This window comes from Camelus ferus, chromosome 5 (genome assembly GCF_009834535.1).
Source record: "Camelus ferus isolate YT-003-E chromosome 5, BCGSAC_Cfer_1.0, whole genome shotgun sequence".
In the NCBI taxonomy this organism is placed as follows: domain Eukaryota; kingdom Metazoa; phylum Chordata; class Mammalia; order Artiodactyla; family Camelidae; genus Camelus; species Camelus ferus.
This window is the reverse complement of record NC_045700.1, coordinates 57,947,476-57,965,444: the sequence shown is the minus strand read 5'-3', so window position 1 is coordinate 57,965,444 and position 17,969 is coordinate 57,947,476. Positions and strand designations below refer to the sequence as shown.

Genomic DNA, 17,969 nt, shown 5'->3' with positions numbered 1-17,969 from the left:
CCACAATCAATACAAGTCTGCACATGAGTCTCTTTACTCCTTCTTCCTAAAATTCTCACATCCAATCAGCCAACAAGCTTATAAATTAAACATCACTCCAATTCATTCTCCTCCAATCTCACTGATACCATCTACATTCAGATCCTTATCATCTCTCATCTAGATTCTTAACATTTCCTAATCATTCTCATACCTCTTCATTCCATCTTGCCCAAAGCCATAAGGTTTCACACGTGCAAAGTTTATCAGGTTTCTTCCCTCCTTTTCCCTTGCTCTTGTGTTTGAAAACCTTGAAGGACTCATCACAGCTCACAGCCATGCTACTCTAACAGAGGCACATATACAATTAGGGAAATATTAACATCAAGCCAAGGGGTAAATGAAGTCACAGAATTAATACTCCATAATCCTGAAGGGTTGATATTGCCTCATTGTAATTAAAGCACATTAGTTTTACTTTAAAACAAAGTTTATAGAATAGGCTTCAGGTTCAAATGGACTTGAGATTTCAAAGAAACTGTACTTGCAGTGGGCAGCCCCAGAATGTGAGTCCACGCTTCTCTGACACTAGGATACTTTGGAAGAATTTAGCACAGTACTTGATACATAAGAATAAAGTTTGAAAAGTGTTTTGAATGAATGAAAGTCTGCATGATAAGTGCAGGAATGCCAGGAGCTTTAACTCACTTAGCACACAACTATTGGCTCTCCCTTATTTTACAAATGTTATGCCAGGAGACTGATGACTTCATTTAAATTTCAATTATTATCACAGTCCGTCCATTAGGTCCTTCTTACCTAATGTCTCCAGCTACAGACAAGCTACATGATACTCTTCTATAATAGCCCTGACCCAGAGCTATTTCACTTTCCTCCAAATAGGTTCAGTAACAGAACATCACTGTTGAAAAATCAATCTTGACTGCTCATCAGAAGCTGCTTCCTTATACTGGGTAGGAATCTGAAGATAACACAACTTAATTTCTTCTTAACATAGAGACCGTTCATGTTGTTACATCTCCAAAAATACAGGATTGATAAAGAAGAATGCTATTGGATTGAAACTGTGAAAAGGAACAATTTCAAAAATAGCAAACGATGGAAAAATAGAAACTTTAACTATTTACTGATTCTCAGAAGCCTCCTGAAATGATCTGTTAAGAAGGAGAACAGGGACATCTGATGTGCTGTCTGCTCTCCAAGCCCAACAGAGACAGTGTGGACTCTAAAAATCTTGGGGCAAAGGGAGAAGAGACATGTAAAACAAAGAATGTTACTCATTATCAGGTTCTAGGAGGATTAACATGTTCGCCACTACTGTCACTCACCAACAGTGCTCCCTGAGAGGAATTCAGGGAGAAAAACAGAACAAGGCATTCTGTGCTTTAGAAGAACAGATATAGATGCATATCTCAGGAAGAATTTTAATGAGCTCAGATCCTTGAATCTTCCCATACATAGAAAAGCACTAAAATAATTAACTGGAGTTGCCTGCTCTTTGTGACTAACAAGTGATCTTTTACCAAGATGTATGCTTGACTACACATACTGTTTAGCAAAAAATCATACATACATACATACTTACATAGATATGTATGTATACTGTCTTCTCCGCTACCCTTCAGAGCAGTTTTCTCAGAGCTATTGAGAGGTTTTTTCCCAAGCTATAGTTCTCAGTAAGGTCCCTGAATAAAATTAAACTCACAACTCTTAAGCTGTGCATTTTTAAGTCAACACACACAAAAGAAAAATCTCCTGGTGCCACTGAAGATTCTTGTTTTATATCTCTCAGTGATACATACAAGGTTCCTGTCATTATCTTCATTTTACATTGAAGGAAAAAGTTCCAGAGATGCTAAATAATCACCCCAAGATTTCTAAGCTAGTAAATGATGGAGCCAGAAGCAATACTACACAGCACGGGAACAGCTGGTAAGGGGCCAAGTTTATCTGTGTCTCAGTAAGTCTTCACTAACTCATCTGGGGTTTTCCATAACATCCCACCGACTAGACATTTCGCTTCATCTTTTTTTGCAAAGGTTCAGTACATAAGATGTACAGGGGGTACATAAATAAAAGTAAAACCAAGCACCAGTACATTTCTGCTTTGTGAGTTTTTTCTCTCTCTCTTTTTTCCCCCTTTGTCTTTGTGTATTTCTTTGTTTCCCAAATTTTAACAAGGGGAAATTTTTTTTAAAAGTGTTGAGGAGGAATAAAAAAGAAAAGATCCAAAGCTGATTTCAGTAAGGTTTTAATTTTAATACTGAGGAGAATTAGTTTCTAAAAGACTTTTCTGTGCTAATCGTTTTCACATGCAAATTTACAAAACACAAGGAGGCTTGCTCTTAGCTCCTGATGGAAACGATGTCTTTTAAACCCCAGACTTGCTATCTGTCTTGGTCCACTGTTTGCCAGGTGTGGAACCTTATGAAAGCAGCTCTTTTGCACCTTTCCTGTTTGCCCATTTCTGTCCTGCTCTAACCTTAGAAGAATCTAATTATAGGAATGAGATCACTAAGCAATTGAAGCTAACTCCTAAAAAAAAAAAGAAAAGAAACTAACTCCAGACTTCAGTGCTCTCCTGAACGCACACCGTGCTTGACTAACCTGTTGATTCTTTTCCTAGATAAAAAGAAGTAAGAATGAAGAATTAAGCAGTTAAAGAATGACTGGCTCTCCATCCTTACCAAACTTGCAGGCAGATCATGGGGGGCAAGACAAGACCTGAAGAGAGAGTCAGCCAGTCTGCATGAAGTGGAGAAGGATGCAGAACCCAATCTCCTGACTCAGTGATTCACTCAGATTCTTTCCCCCACTTTTCCCTTTAAAAACTGTCATGGCTGAGCAGAATCTTCAGCGGTGGTCTCTGAACAGGAGTCCACCATTTCCCCAGATTGTCGGATTTTTGATTAAAGCACCTTTCCTTTCTACTGACACTTGCCTCTCGAATTATTGGCTTTTGACTGGGGAGCAGCCGAACCTGAGTTTGGTAACACTTAATTTCTTAATCATTTACAAATTATAAAAAATGTTTACCACAATGCTTACGACACAGTGAGCACTCTGTAAATGCTATTTGTAGGGAAGGAAAAATATCTTTTCTCTCTACCCTCCTAAACTCTCAACTGACACCGCTGTAAAATAAAATTCGTATTTTATGACAAGAAAAAGGAATAAAAACCCCCCTCTGCCCTTTGGCCTCCTCTCTCCCCTCACTGTGCGTTGGGTATTGGCATTAGGCATCAACCAAACCTTCCCCACCGGCAGAAATACCTGCTCAATCGTAAAGAGCAACTTCTTCCTAGCATCAATAAGACAACTCCTTAAAGATAACATTCCTTCTTGCTCTCGTAAGGGGTCACATGGCACTTAGATCTGGATTATGTAAACTGTCACTAATACATCATTTCATGTACAGCCGTCTGTCTTGAAAAACTTATATAACTGTGGCTTGACTTCTAACGAGCAGAACAGTTCTCAGAGCTTTCTGAATTGCTCTTCTGGGTTTATAATCCTTAAATTTGGCTTGAATAAAATTTTCCATTTCTTTCTTAGATCGACTGTATTTTCTGTTGACACTCCCTGTAACAAAAGACAGATTAACAAGGGACTAGCATTCAGATTTATTTAATATAAGTTTTGCGTGACATGGGAAAGAAACAGAGACCCAAAGAAATGGTTATATCTGAAGGTTTTTTACGCTAGGTTTGAAGAAGAGTTACAAGTCTTGGAAAGGTATGGTAGGACAAAGAGTATGAGTATGAGACAAAGAGTAAACTAGGAAGAACTTAGCAAACAGATGCCTCTCTTCTCTTCATCCCTTTGTTTTCCGAGATAAGGATGCTCCTTTCCTCCTAGGATAGAGAGGGTACCTCTCACATGAGGATTGTATGACCAGCTTCAGAAGACAGTGAGAAAGTCCTTCCTTCATATGCCATTGCTCAAATCCCTTTCGGTTGAAATATCCAGTGTGTTGAAGTGCCATATTTTGAGGTAGCATATCCTGAACCCCGTCATATTCTTGTTATCATTTCTCCCTGGTTCAAAGAATCATTTTTGGTGTGGACTCACAGGTATAAGAAAACACATTAGGAAAAGAGTTCAGGAGCCCCGAAGATCCTACTAGAGGAGACAATGGCCCAGGGTGGAGGGACGGGGACCATTTCCACCTTGATTACTTTAGCACTAGTGAGAGCTGGAATCTGAATTGTCTGGATACTTACTCTCTTCCTCATTTTATACCTGCTGTGAGCCAAGTGATATTTTCTGCTAAAATTTCCAAAGTAGATAACCATAGTCCCTTTATAATCATTTCCATACCAAGAGGCATTCATTCACACTCAAAAACCCACAAGAATGTGGCTCCCTTTTAAACCAGGGAAAGGTCACCAGAGGGCACTCAGATTCTGGGCAAAGGGATACCCCAGAACAGTCCCCGAACAACAGCTTCTAAAAGAACAATAGTCCTCTGAGAACTGCAGCACTTTGTATTCTCTGGTTCTCTTGCCTAACTTTGAGAGAAGGTCATGATCTCATAGAGCAAGTATCTCAAGCATGTTGACTGCATTTTTACTCAAAAAACTAATGTTCACATCTCAATCACAGTAGGAGGAGGTCTTGTTACCTTGGATGTCTCCATCAGTAACTACTCTTCTGAAAAAAAAAAAAAGGAACTACTCTTCTAAGGTCTCTTTCACTTTCCTTTGACATGCAAATTACCAGCTGTCTATATCCCTCTCCAACCCAATCTCCATGCTTCCAGTACCCACACTGATACAACGTGCCTGGCTCTTTCTTGACCAATGAACCATTTGCTACTCTGCTTTACTGCAGGTTTGCAACATCTGTAATATTTCCACCTCCAGTTTCACCAACTACTCTTCATGTACACTGCCAACACAGTCCTTCCCTTTCTGTTTCTCACACCCCCTCATTCCCAGCAAACCTACCCACTGTGACACTTCCCTGTTCTGAGCCTGTTAGATTATTCCTGGTTTTGCTTTCCTCCACCTTTCCCTTAACCCACTGGTTAACCACTTCTGAGAAACACAGCATGAATACTCTAAAATATATTTCACTCCTGCTTTTGTCAATTCACAGACTTGGGTAATTCCTACCACCCTTAGAGCAAGAAGGCAAAGACTCAGATATTATCTCCATACTTTGATACAGCAAATTACAAAAAGCCAATGTGCATAATGCTAAATCATCAAAAAAAAAAAAACCTACTCAAGAGCATGGTGGCAGGAAATAATTAAATTGCTTATGATTCCAGTGAACTAGAGTTTTATAACACTAGTTCTGACTTAAAAGATTATATTTCTTCAATTTTTAACCTCTGTGAATGGACCTGCATTTCACTATTTTCTTAATTTTACTCCTATTAGCTTTATCTTTTATATTTAAATAATTATGTTAGTTTTATCATGACTCCAAGCTTTAAACTACACAGACAAGGCTCCGAGATTCCTTTAATGTTTCCTAAGGTATATTTAATATTCCCAATACACAAGACACCAAACAACCAAATAAACAGTAGTGTGATTTTGTTACCGAAAAATCAGCCCCTGTATCCAGAAAAGTGAATTCAAACTCGGAGGCAAAATCTGGGAGCAAAGAAAAGAGCAGCTTTATTGCTCTCCTGGGCAAATTGGAGTCAGAGCAGACTAATGCCTTAGTAACTATGAATACATCTTGGGGTAGGGACTTGGTGATTATATAGGTAAACGGCCAAAGTGCAGCAGTGACATCAATCAACATTGTTTTACAGGAGTTCGTCAGGCGTCACGAGAACTTCCTGTGGTCCACCAAAGGGGCATCTTGCCCATGACCTCTCCTATCTTGATCTAATCCGTTTGGTGTCCTGGGGGCTTCAAGAAGATCTGATTTTCCTAAGGTTATTTCTGTGACCTTCTTGGAACATAGCTTCTCGTTTTAGGTGCAAATTATTCAGGGTGAGGCATAAATCACAGGGTTGGGGTTGCTAAGCATGTAATCAATCAGGCAAATCAAATAACAGTAGTAGCAGAAGGGAAGACAGGTTAGTCAGCTAGAAAGAATTTGAAAAAAAACAAGCTAATCAAACATAGTATATTCTTTAAGCTGCCTTAGCATCAGGGAAGCCATTTAGATTCCTTCAATTTTATGGATTAGATTTTGAATTTATATTTTATTTTATTTTTATTGAATAATGTATTATGAGATATACACAGTGTATTCATCTCAGAATAAATTGTTAAGATGATTAATATATTTACTGTATCAAAATAATAAAATTTGGTGAATTGACTAATAAAATATTTGTATAGAGTAATAGCACTAATCATATCCAAAGTTTACACAACCCAAGCAGTCTATAAGTTTTCTTTAATTATCTAAATCGTTACTTTTAAAATGTTTATTTCAGATTAAGATATCAGTTAATAACTGTTCTAGTTAAGATACTTTCTCATTTAAGTAACTGAAAGTTCTAGTTCAACTTGGGCTGAAAAATAAAGAAATTTATTCTCTCACACAACAGTAAATCCAGAAATATGGCAGGCTCATTCAGGTACCCAACAGTGCCATTAAGCACCCAGGTCCTTCACATTTTTTTCTTTCATTGTTGATACATTTGTTTTGCCTTCAAGCTAGACTTCCTTATGGACAAAGAATGACCCCCTATTGCAATTTCAAGCATCTGTTCCAGACACGGGACCAATACCAAGAGCTGACATAGACTTCTCATCCGATGTCTCCTTCCCAAGTGTAGGGAAACTTTTGCTACCCCACCTCCCTCCAGTCCTGTCATCTCATATAATTGAGTACGACGGGAACAAGGAACAAAAACTTCCTCAAGAACCAATCGCTGACAAGAGGAATAGAAACACGATGACGATTAGCTCAGCCTAATCCAAATTTCACTTCTATTAGGAATGAACCACCTTCCTCTGAGTTATGTGGGGAAGAGTGGACGTCTGAAAAATACTAGAGTTCCAGAAGCAAAGAGTAATAAGGAAATTATTTGAATGAACAATCAATAACAAGGATGAGAAGTGACTCTTAGAAGTGAAAAGATGCTTCTTATGAATCAATGTGCAAGAAATGGAAAGGAGAATTAACTTCAGGTAGAGAATCACATCTAGCTTGAGCTGTTCAGTGTTATTCAGTGGGAACATGGAGGTCCAACAGGGAAGGGAGGCAAAGACGTGACAGTGATGCTTGATGCTTGCCATTAGAGAAGACAAAGTGGAGTCAAAAACAGGAAACAGACTGAAAGACAGTTATCACTTATTGTGATCTTGAAGCTACTGTCAATTTTCAAGTACAAAACTATTACCTCTCACTCATCTCTTGGAATGTTAAGGTGGTCCAGACCTACTAAAACTGGACTGATCTATGAATGTTAAGCTCTGTAGAGTAATTATCTCATATTAATAACTCTAGAGAAGCTGTTGTTGTCATATATTTCAAAAATAAAATTGAGTCATCTGTTTCCATTAAATCAAGTATCAATAAAACAGGAAATTAATTTTAAAATGGAGGTATCTTCACAGAATTGTCTAGTCAAGCAAAAAGAAGGAAGGGAATATAAGGTGATAAATCACATCGCCTGTGTTTTAATTATAGATTCCCCTTCATAACCCCATAATTTTCTATACTTTTATTTATGTATTCTGTATTTTTATTTTCCCAAATTTTTGGCATATGTTAACTTTTTCATGAATAATGGTCAGGAATAATATACATCATATAACCAAAAATATAACCTTAAGTAATTCAGTGATGCATAGAAAAAAATCAAGTTTCTATATGTATATAAATTATTTATTTTTTCCTTAGTATTCAAAGGAACTTGCTGATACTGACATGGTTACTTGTTACCAAACAAGAGATACAAAAACCTGTTTAACACGTCTATTCTCTGTTGCAAAATGTATCTGTTCTCTCTTGCAACCACAAGACAAAATTCGCAGCAAACCTTTCCAAAAATAGTTAATGCTATAATGTGAAAAAGATAAATCTATTTTTTAAATGTATATGTTCTGAAATAAAATTAAATGCTTCTTTGTTGGACTATGTCACTAAGTAAGACAACCAAGAACTGCACACACGCTTCTTGAATAAAGCAAATTATCTGCAAAATAAGCATTATTTATTGGGAATTTACTTTCAAAAACAATTTAGGTCATCTCTGTATAACTAAATGCTATCAGATAAAACTGAGTTAAATAACTCCAATTTCTTTTAATCTCATTAAATGAAAGCACAACTCATTGACATCTTTAAAGAAATCAGTATAGATTTTCAGGGATCCCTAACCTTTTTTGTGCCATGAATCCATTTGGCAGTCTAATGAAGTCTATGGACCTCTTATCAAAAACTGTTTTTAAATGCATAAGATAAAATACAAACTATTTAAAAAAAAAACGGACTTATCTAGGGGGAGGGTATAGCTCAGTGGTAAAGTGCATGCTTAGCATGCACGAGGTCCTGGGTTCAATCCCCAGTACCTCCATTAAAAATAAATAAATAAATAAACAAACAAACAAACCTAATTACCTTCCCCTCCAAAAAAAAAAAGAGAGCGAGAGAGTGAAAAAAGAGATAAGGATAAAAACAGAGGAAAAAAAACTTTAAAAAAAAGAAACAAAGTACAGTTAATAAATTATATTAAAAATAATTGGAGGTACAGTTATATGTCTGTAGATATATCTACAAATGAAAAATAATACCTGAGAGCAGATGTAATTATTATTGCAATTTTAAACTAGTCATAAACATAAAAACATTTCAGAATATGTGCAGTCAGAGCAATGAGACATGACAATAAACATCTGCAACTTCCAGAAAGTTACTGGTACTTAACACTGTGTGTGTGTGTTTCCCTGCCTTCAAAACTGAAAAATATACTAAATTTAAGTGAGGTGTTCATTAGAATAATAATGTTTTTGTTCCCTAACCGAGTTCATGGACCCTTTGGAGTGTGACATGGAGCACACACTCAACTCCTTGTGACTCCAATTACATGTTAGTTAGACCTGGAGAAAGTAAAAACTATACAAAAAGAAGATAGCAGTTTTTTAATTAATCCAGTTAATGTTCTTAAACTCCCATAGGCAATTACTAATGACTATGGTCATCATCATGAAGACAGAACAGAGAAACATCTCTACAGTTCCCAGATTCAGTCTGCTCTGTTAAACCACTCAAATGGTTCTATGACTCTCTGCCTTCATTCACCACTTGCTGTCTTGAACTGCCCCACTCCCTTGCTTGCTAACTCATCTTCATCCTTGCCCAGGTAACCATCACACTATCTTTCTAGACACTGCGTCCCCTCATGCTGATGAATAACCTCCACCCCTACTCCTTCAACCTTCTCTCCATTGTAGAGCAGAATAACAAGTTCTATTTAAGTCTAAGTTAATTTGAGATAAGTCTCTGTCACCTACTATTAAAAAGGACATAACAGCCAAAAACAGAAAAAGTGGTGCTCAATAAATATTTATTAAATTCAACTGGATAATATCAGAATCCCTTTGTCAACTCATACTTTAAATATGGCTATATTTTTCAGAATGAGAAGGGGGGGAAAAGATTGCAAATTTTTATGAGGATTTTAAAGCAAGTCAGTATCTCACTGAATAAGCCCCAAAGAAAGATTTATTGTAACATTGTTCTTTAAAGCCTCATCTACATTACTCTAGGAAATCTCATTTTTCCAAATTAATCATAAATTTCCTACTCTACTTAATTTAAGCAATTAAGCCTATGATAATTCAAATGTTATCAATTTAGTAGTAGTTCCACCTTCAAAAAGAATTAAAGACAATGTTGGCAATATGATAAATCTTACTTGTTTGTCGTTAAGAATTTTAAAGGCTTTTCTCCTATATTCAGAATCACAATACAATGCACTGAAACAGAAATAATAATTCACAAAATACTTACTCTAATTGTAAAGGCTTGCTACTTTATACATCTGAAATTTCAATAGACTTTTGTCATTTCAGATGGCATTTAGATAATTTCAAACAATTCACTTACTCAAATGTGACTCTAGCAATTCTCTCAAACTGTATTTTGCTAAACTCACTGCATAAGCAGCATCTTCTTACTAATTATACTCAATTACTATATGCAGCATAGAGGGGTAAACTGCTTTGAAATTAACTCAGTTATACAATTGTTTTTTACAATAAGCCAAACCTTCTCTATTCTCTGTATCTATGTATACTACCAGCAATGATCAACATTTATGTTGGAGAACATTTTTATGATTATAATAGTGCATGTCCTCACAGAGGTAGTAAGAAAGTTCCACCATCAGCCAAAATTCAGTACGTAATAGAAAATAACAAATCTGACTCCATATTAGATCTGTTCCTTTGGCTTTAACCCTGTGCTCTGTTTCCTGGGCTTAGTTTTGCTGGTTCTGCACCTTTTGTAAAAGAAAGTTGCCAAGAACCCGAGATATATAGGATAGCTTATTCTCAAGGCTCTGATCTTTAATGATATTAACACTTTTCCATTCATATAAAGATAACAAGTTACAGAATAGAAAATATTTGTTTTGTTGGAGGTTTACAGGGACACCATGATCTGACCCATGTGGACAACTGCAAGAACAAAGGATTCCAAGAACAAAGAATTCCTAAACCAAGAAGTTTGCAAGAACCAAGCATACCCTCTTGTCCTTTATAGTATAAAAGGAAACCAAATTCTGACTTAGAGAAGGTAGTTCTCTAGGACATTAGTCTGCTATCTTCTCAGTATGCTGGCTTTCTGAATAAAGTTGTTATTCTTTACTCCAACACCTTCTCTCCCGATTTATTGGCCTGTCTTTTGGCAAGCAGAGCGAGTTTGGACTCTGTAACAAGTATTTATTAGAGTTCTTCAAAGGCAGACAAAAATTAAATAGATTACAGTGACTGATATATATGTTGACCTTTAAAAATATTTTACAAAATATTCTAACTTCTTAAATAAAAGTCTTATAAGTACTCACCAAGCTATGTTTTTAACCCACCCAGGTGGAAATCTGGGTAAATTAACCTATTTGCTGTTAAAATTTTACTGGCATTCATGATAGTTGTAAATAGCTAAAAGAGAAATCAAGAGGCTAAAATCAAGTTCACTCTCTTGTCAATGTTTAATTACCTCAAATTTGGAGATGTACTACAACACAGATGGTTCTACTTTTTAGCTAAAACTCTGTCTGAAATTGACATTACCTCATTCAAATACAAACTACGTAAGAAGTAGAGCTTGGATACCATTTGATGAAATATTACATAATTATTTTAAAAGGTTATACATCCAAATCCTTAATGACTTCCTTTAGTAGGTTACTTACACTCTACACTTCCTTCTACCAAACCTCTTGACTAGCTGTGCTTAACTGAAGATCATCATTTCTACAAGAGTAGAGTAAAAATTGAGCCCAAATCATTCCATCTGCTCTTGGTTAATAGCTCTGGCAAAGTCTAAGTTCCTTGAAATTCTTGGAGGACGTATGGTTGGTGTTTCAGGGAACAGGTCAATGATAACATCTGATAATCATCAGAAAAAGTTACACAATACCAGGAAAACACTACATTTACACACAATTCTCACCTCACAGAACCTTATAAACTTACCAGTAATAGCTACCTTCCAAGCAGTGAATTTACCTTTTGATGGTTGTTAACTGTACATTTGCCTGTGGTCTATTTAAGAAAAGTAGAAAAGGCCTCCATGATGATGTTACCATCAGGGCCATGAACCAAGAAAGGGGATAGTAGATCTTTCCCACTTTTTTCTCTGCCTTGACAGGTATAAATAGGAGCCTGAATACTCCTTTATAATCTGGAGAAAAAATGTCAAGGATCTCTAGCAACAGTTATCTGGAAAAGATCTTAAATTAATGGTTAAAATTAGCTCAGAAATATCAATTAATTGAAGTTATTTTTCCTTACGAAAAATACACTTAGCACAAACAGAGAATAGCAAAGAATATATGTCATAATTTTATGTACATATACATATAAACATACACATGGGGGGGATTAGTTATTCCAAAACTTGAGTTTCTAAGGCATATTCTGAATCTCCTCTTCAGAAAGCATGTGATGAAGACTATATGTAGGTGTTTTTATATAATGTTAATTGAAAAAAAAAAGTGAAATAAAGACAGCTAGTACTGTCTAGGTATGCTCTTAGATGCATCCTGGAAAATATGTACAGTGTTATTTAAAACTCTTTTAAAAAGTCATATTAATCTTTGCAATCACAAATGTTATGTAAATTAACTCACTTATTCATATTATGGGAGCAAATTAGACCACCTTTCCAAAACTATTCTTAAATACACATTATTGAATGATGAAACTAATTCCAAATTTACCATAACTATACTACTTCACTGAAAACAGAAAATTGGCACTTACTCTCTTCCACAATATTTGAGCTAATTAACTGTCTTCTGATGAAAAATAATCATGCACTATAAGTATCATTAGAGTGACTGCAAACATCTTCTTAGCACAAAACTGACAAATAACAGAGACTGAAAAGTGTATAAGAACTGTTTTCTAAACTTAGCTCTGGAAAAATGACTTTTAGGCAGTATTTTTAAAAATAATGCTGGATTTCAATTTCATATTCACACTGTTTGGAAGCAAAGCCATTTCTCTGCTCAAAGTTTATACTATTTTTCCTCTTCCAATTTGAATATATTTAAGTTCCTACAGGAACAAGTTTAAGTTTCCTAATCTCTAAATGCATTAAGACAAACACTATTAGATCTACCAGCCTCTAATACGTTTAAAGACCAGAGCTCATCATGGCAGTCATGCAGTTGGCTCCTGTAACTACTTTTGAATTCACTATTATATTCAACTAAAATAACTTTTTTGCTCTTTAGAGTTTTCAGAAAACAAATCGCGGTTTTGTAAAATGAACCAAAGTGCTCTGCTAAGTAAAATTTAAATAAAAATCATCTATTATTCAGCAATGGAGATTAAGATTTTAAAGATTTTTAATTTAAAAGCAAAAGCAAAACTGGATATTTCATGTTAAAATTACCCTTGAATATTAGATCCTTGAACATTCACTTGTGCTTTGATTATTCAAAAAAAGTGCCTATTCTGTTAATATGATCACAAATTCAACTACAATTTCCCATACACTCCTACTTTTTATAGATTCACCGTTAATAATAAAGTCTAAAAAGTTATGATTAAGATTTTTACAAAAGATCTTATCCTTTAAACAATTTATCCATACTTATTGTTTTCTTTCTCCAATACAGCGATCTGTTCACCTGAAAAATAGTTAAGTTAAACATCCAAGAGTGTGATACAGCACATTGAGCTATAAAAATAGTTTGTTTTACTAACTGACATATCAAACTAAAAATTAAATATTTCACAATCATCATGCATGTATCAATAGTTAACAAGTTCATACATTACAGAGAGCAAATAGACAATAAATTATATGTTGGTAAAACATTTAAGAAGTAAAATAACCTGCACAAAGTCACAGTGATGACAAGTTCAGTTCTGGGATTTGAATCCAAGCCTAATGTTCCCCAGGACATAAAAAGTATGCGACAAATATTGGTTGAATCAATTAATGAATGGCTCCAAAATTTACCCTCTAAACTTTTAAGGAAACTGCTGTGGCCATTGGGAGAAGAAAGTTTGTTTGTACATCATAAATGTATTTTAGTCTCTCAAGTGTTATTTCCGAGAAGGGTGCCAATTTCTTCAAATATATTTGGTAACTTCTCATAAAGGCAACATTGAGCTGGTCTTAAAAAAATAACCGGTTCTTGAGTATAAATATAAACCAAAATAAAACATAAATGAATTTCCTGATTGTTCTCTTCTGTTTGAGAGAATGACTCAGCCTTAGCCATAACAAAATCTCACCCAATATGCTCAAAAAATAAAATTTATGATTAAACTAAAGCTATGATTAAAATGTAAAAGTAGTAATTTTTATAAATTAACTACAGATATGTCACTGTTACATGTGTATTTTAGATATAAATGTTTCAGTTTACTCCTACAGGTTCAACTGAATCAACTGAGTCAGAAGCCTTATGACCTTTATGTCTAAAAACCTATTAACACAATTTCATCTCTTTAATGCTCACAGTAAGCTTGTACTTATGTAAGGGAAATTTCTTTACTTTGCAAGTGGAAAAACTGAAATCATAGACAAGGAGAACACTTTGCCAAGGGTGATTCATAAAGTCAGTCTCAAAGAGTAGGCTGATATTCACAATCTCAAACTCACCAACCCAGAGGAAATACAAACCATATTAGTGGTTTTTACTATTCAACCCCCAAATCCACAATAGTAGACCTACCTTCTTGGGAAAAAAAAAGGAGAGAGAGAGAGGCAAAGGAAACATGAACAATTATAACACTTAAAAGAAGGGTCTAAATTGCAGATAAGGTTCTGAGTTCCTGGCTAGTCTGGAACTTGGAAGCAGCAGGGCCTTAGGCATTTGGGCAAATGTGTAAAATACTGAGATCACACCAACTTCTCCCTCAGGTGAAAAAGCAATATCCATTATCATCATCATCGTGACCACTTCTGACAAACACAAGGAAGACTTCTGGACACATTTTCCACTTTAATTTCATGACCCAAATCTGTGCCATTTGAGAATATCTAATAATTGAATTATTCAATTTAGTAGAAAACCATCTGCCCCAAACCCAAGTCTTCAGTTCTTAGTGGCAATAAGAACAAAGAAGGTCAAGGTCAAGGGCTTGAAGCAGGCCTAGTCCAGTTGAGACAAACAGCAACAAAATGTGGATATTCGCAAAGTATGATCAGCACAAAAAGCATCAGGCCCCCAGCCCAGCTACTGCACTGCAATACTGATAGGGAAGGGTCAGACTGACCTCCTAGAGCACTTCTTTCACAGCACTCTGGGCTTAGTTTATTTTTTTGCCAAGAAGACTGATCTTGGTCACCTAAAATTTCTCATTGCAAAAGAAATCCCTTGTTTAAACCCAAGTACAACCAACAGCTCCTTTCCAATTATTCCCTGCAACTTCCCCAGTCTCTTTCATGCCTGGCTACTGAGCTCAGTCTAGTTTGGCTGCGGGCCAGGTTCCTCTCTTCTTTCCTTGTCAGTCGTAAAAACTTGGAAAACACTCCTGGACGGCTCAAGGAGACCTTTTAATTATGCAATGGGGCAGTACCTTAGCCTGTCTGCTGTTTTCAGTAAGGCTTGTAGTCGCCAGCGACTTCAGTCTCCCAACTGGTGGGTTTTCTAGCAAGGCTACTTGTTTGTGTTGGGGAAGGAGGAAAAGACTGGCAGAGAAAGAGGCGATTTGCAAATCTGAAAAATGTCCAGGTCCTCTCAGAGTTTCCTACCGCCTCATATTCACTCCTGTCTCATTACTGCCCTCCTTTAGCATCTTATCACCCATTTGGTAGCAAAGACACAAAACAATCTTTCTTGGGGATCTTCTAGTCCTAGAAATTATCAAGTGGAGTCTTAACTAGAACACTCTCCAAAAACTTTTACTCTTAAATGTTGATGAAAAAAATTTTTAAAGCAGGTCCCAAAATAAATTTATTAAATCCTTCTTGATTGCATTATACTTTGTAAAACTTGCAGACTGAAATAGCGCATGTAGATGTCTGATTGCAAGTGAAAGTAAGGTGAGCTCAGTTGGCAAAATCTACTAAGACTAGGAAGGGATACCCTGACAAACAGCCTTCACTAACTCGGGGTTTGCCCAAGGTACTAAGTGCACTCGCCAAGCCCAGCACCAGCTACGTCTTCCTTACTCTACCCTGGCAACTAGTTCCAGCTGCAGCGTCCAGCTTCCTCCTGTTCAAGTCCCATTCAACATCGTAAACACATTCCAAGAAAACCAGCCTGCCCAGAGTTCCCTCCCGCACACAGGGAAGTCTGCGCGGCAGCCCCAGGAGCCACTGGGAAGAACCGATTGCGCTGGGTTCCGATCTGTGCAGTCAGCCAGCCCACGGGGAGGTGGACCCCGGCAAGCGAGCCTGGCTGCGGGACGGAGAACCCAGGGTCTCTTCACCTCGCAGCGCGGTGTGCCCCTCTAAGGTAGCGCCCGCCAGAAGGAACTACTTGACCCATTCTGTCAAAGGGTAAAATGTGGGCGCCACCCCTGGGTTTGGGCCCTCCCCGCCCCAGGCTTTAAAGAATCCTCGGCCCGGCCTAGGAGCTTCGCGCCTCCCCGCCCCCCATGCCCACACTCTCCCGGAGCCAACAAAAGAGAGGTTAGGCTGGAAGAAGTTTCGCTCCTGGGTCGCCTGTCTGTGACCCGGCGATGAATTGCCGGCTCGGTCCCGTCTGGTCCGCGCACCCTCAGCCGTACTGATCCACCGGCGCCCCCCACCCAACCTCCACGCTGCTCCCTCCAGCTCCTGCCACCGGCCCCGGCCACCCGGACCAAAGTTACCACAAAGGGCTCCAGGAGTCGGGAGGCCGCAGCGTCCTCGACCTCGTGAGGCTCCCTGTCATCCCTGAAGCACTGCCACGGCAGTCGTCAACAGGTCTTAGCCTCCTTTCTTGCTGGACGGCTCCCCGAGCCTTTGACTGTCCTAATTTTTGCAACCTGCCCAGCGGCGGCAGCGGCGGCGCGCAGCCCCGCGCCCTCCTTCCCCGACACCCGGCCGGGGTGGACCACTGCCCGCCGCCTCTCAGGATGTCAGCTGAAAAGAGACCAAAAGCTACCTGGCGGGACGCTGGGCTTGCAGCCCGGGAAGCCCCCACATAAATCGCGGTCTCTCCGTACCTTACTGACTGATGCAGTCGGGTCAGGCTCCGGGCAGGGGCGTGGAGAGCCGCCGCGTCCTCGGAGCCCGGCGATCTCCTCTCCAGCACAGCCGGGGCGCCGTTTCCGTGGCCAAGAGGGAAAGTTTCTCTACGTCAACACGGTGCTGGACTCGGGACCCTCCAGCTCCGGTCCCCTCCCTCTACGCGCTCTCTGCCCCCTCCCTCCTCTTCCTAATCGGCTGAAGCCAAAACTGGCGCTGGCGGGCGGCTGGGGCTGGAGGCTCGGGACTCCGGGTCGCTCCCGGCTGGGAACGCAGGGCTCCCCCTCTCGGCCAGAAGGAAACTCTCCCAGACTCGGCTGGCGCACTTCTGGCGGTCTCCTTGGACACTTCCAAACGGGACGCCTGTGTTCAAGCCCGCTGACTTCCTTCAATCCCTGATGCTCGTCTCCTCTGGGCCCCCGGGGCTGTGTAGGGTTCGCACAGGACCCACGGGGGAGAGTGGGATGTGAGAGAAGCCCGACTGCAGGAGAGGCCTTACCGTACCGGGTTCGCAGCCCGCACAGAAGCCAAAACACAGTTTCCCCCACCCCCATCCCTCGTCCCCCGCCGCGTTTCCTTTTGAACCTCCTCCCTGAAGCACTGGATCGGGACAATTCGCTTTCCCTTATCTCTATGTGTTTCCGAACACAATTTTAAAGCGCTTCTGCTGCTTAACAAGGAAAAAAAAGTGTCAACAGACGCACATACACGAATACGAGTAGAACGTGCCTTCTTTACAGCCTTTATCAAGAAAGCACTGACACAGTTGTGCTGTGGCACCTCTACACTTTTCCCCCCTCATTTTTAAAAACTCAGACCGAACTTCTGCACTTTGTTAAGCCTTTAAAAAAAAAAAGAAAGAGAACGAAAACTGCCTCCACCACCAGATCATGCTCATTAGCTCCATTCAGATGTTAACCTCAGATTCAGGACCTCGGTATAGGGTTCAAGGGACAACACAACAAACCATTCTCACTGACCACAGTAAACTTGTGTGGGAAGAAGGACAGGGAGGAGGAGTATGCTCATTTAAGCGACTGTCTGAGGATGAGAGGACCTTAGTAAAGTTTTTTTTAGGACATTTCAGAATTTAGTTTAGTCATTTTTTTTATTTGAATGTGAAAATAGACGGACAAAGGGAAAAAAGCATTTTGCAAAGCTAACAAATATAATGTGTTACAGTG

The 17,969-nt window shown here is 38.6% G+C and overlaps 1 protein-coding gene across 6 annotated transcripts in view; it reads right to left on the bottom strand.

The window, feature by feature from the left end:
- Positions 1 to 17,150, bottom strand: part of GULP1 (GULP PTB domain containing engulfment adaptor 1) — a 228,957-nt gene extending 211,807 nt beyond the window's left edge. For 2 of the 6 annotated variants that reach the window (XM_032479891.1, XM_032479893.1), the window contains exon 1: positions 16,764 to 17,140. The gene's annotated coding sequence lies outside the window, so the exon portion shown is untranslated. Of the gene's footprint in view, positions 1 to 16,427; positions 16,555 to 16,763 lie in introns of those variants that run through there. The other 4 variants (XM_032479896.1, XM_032479898.1, XM_032479897.1 and 1 more) reach the window with 4 other exon arrangements.
- Positions 17,151 to 17,969: the final 819 nt, after the last annotated feature.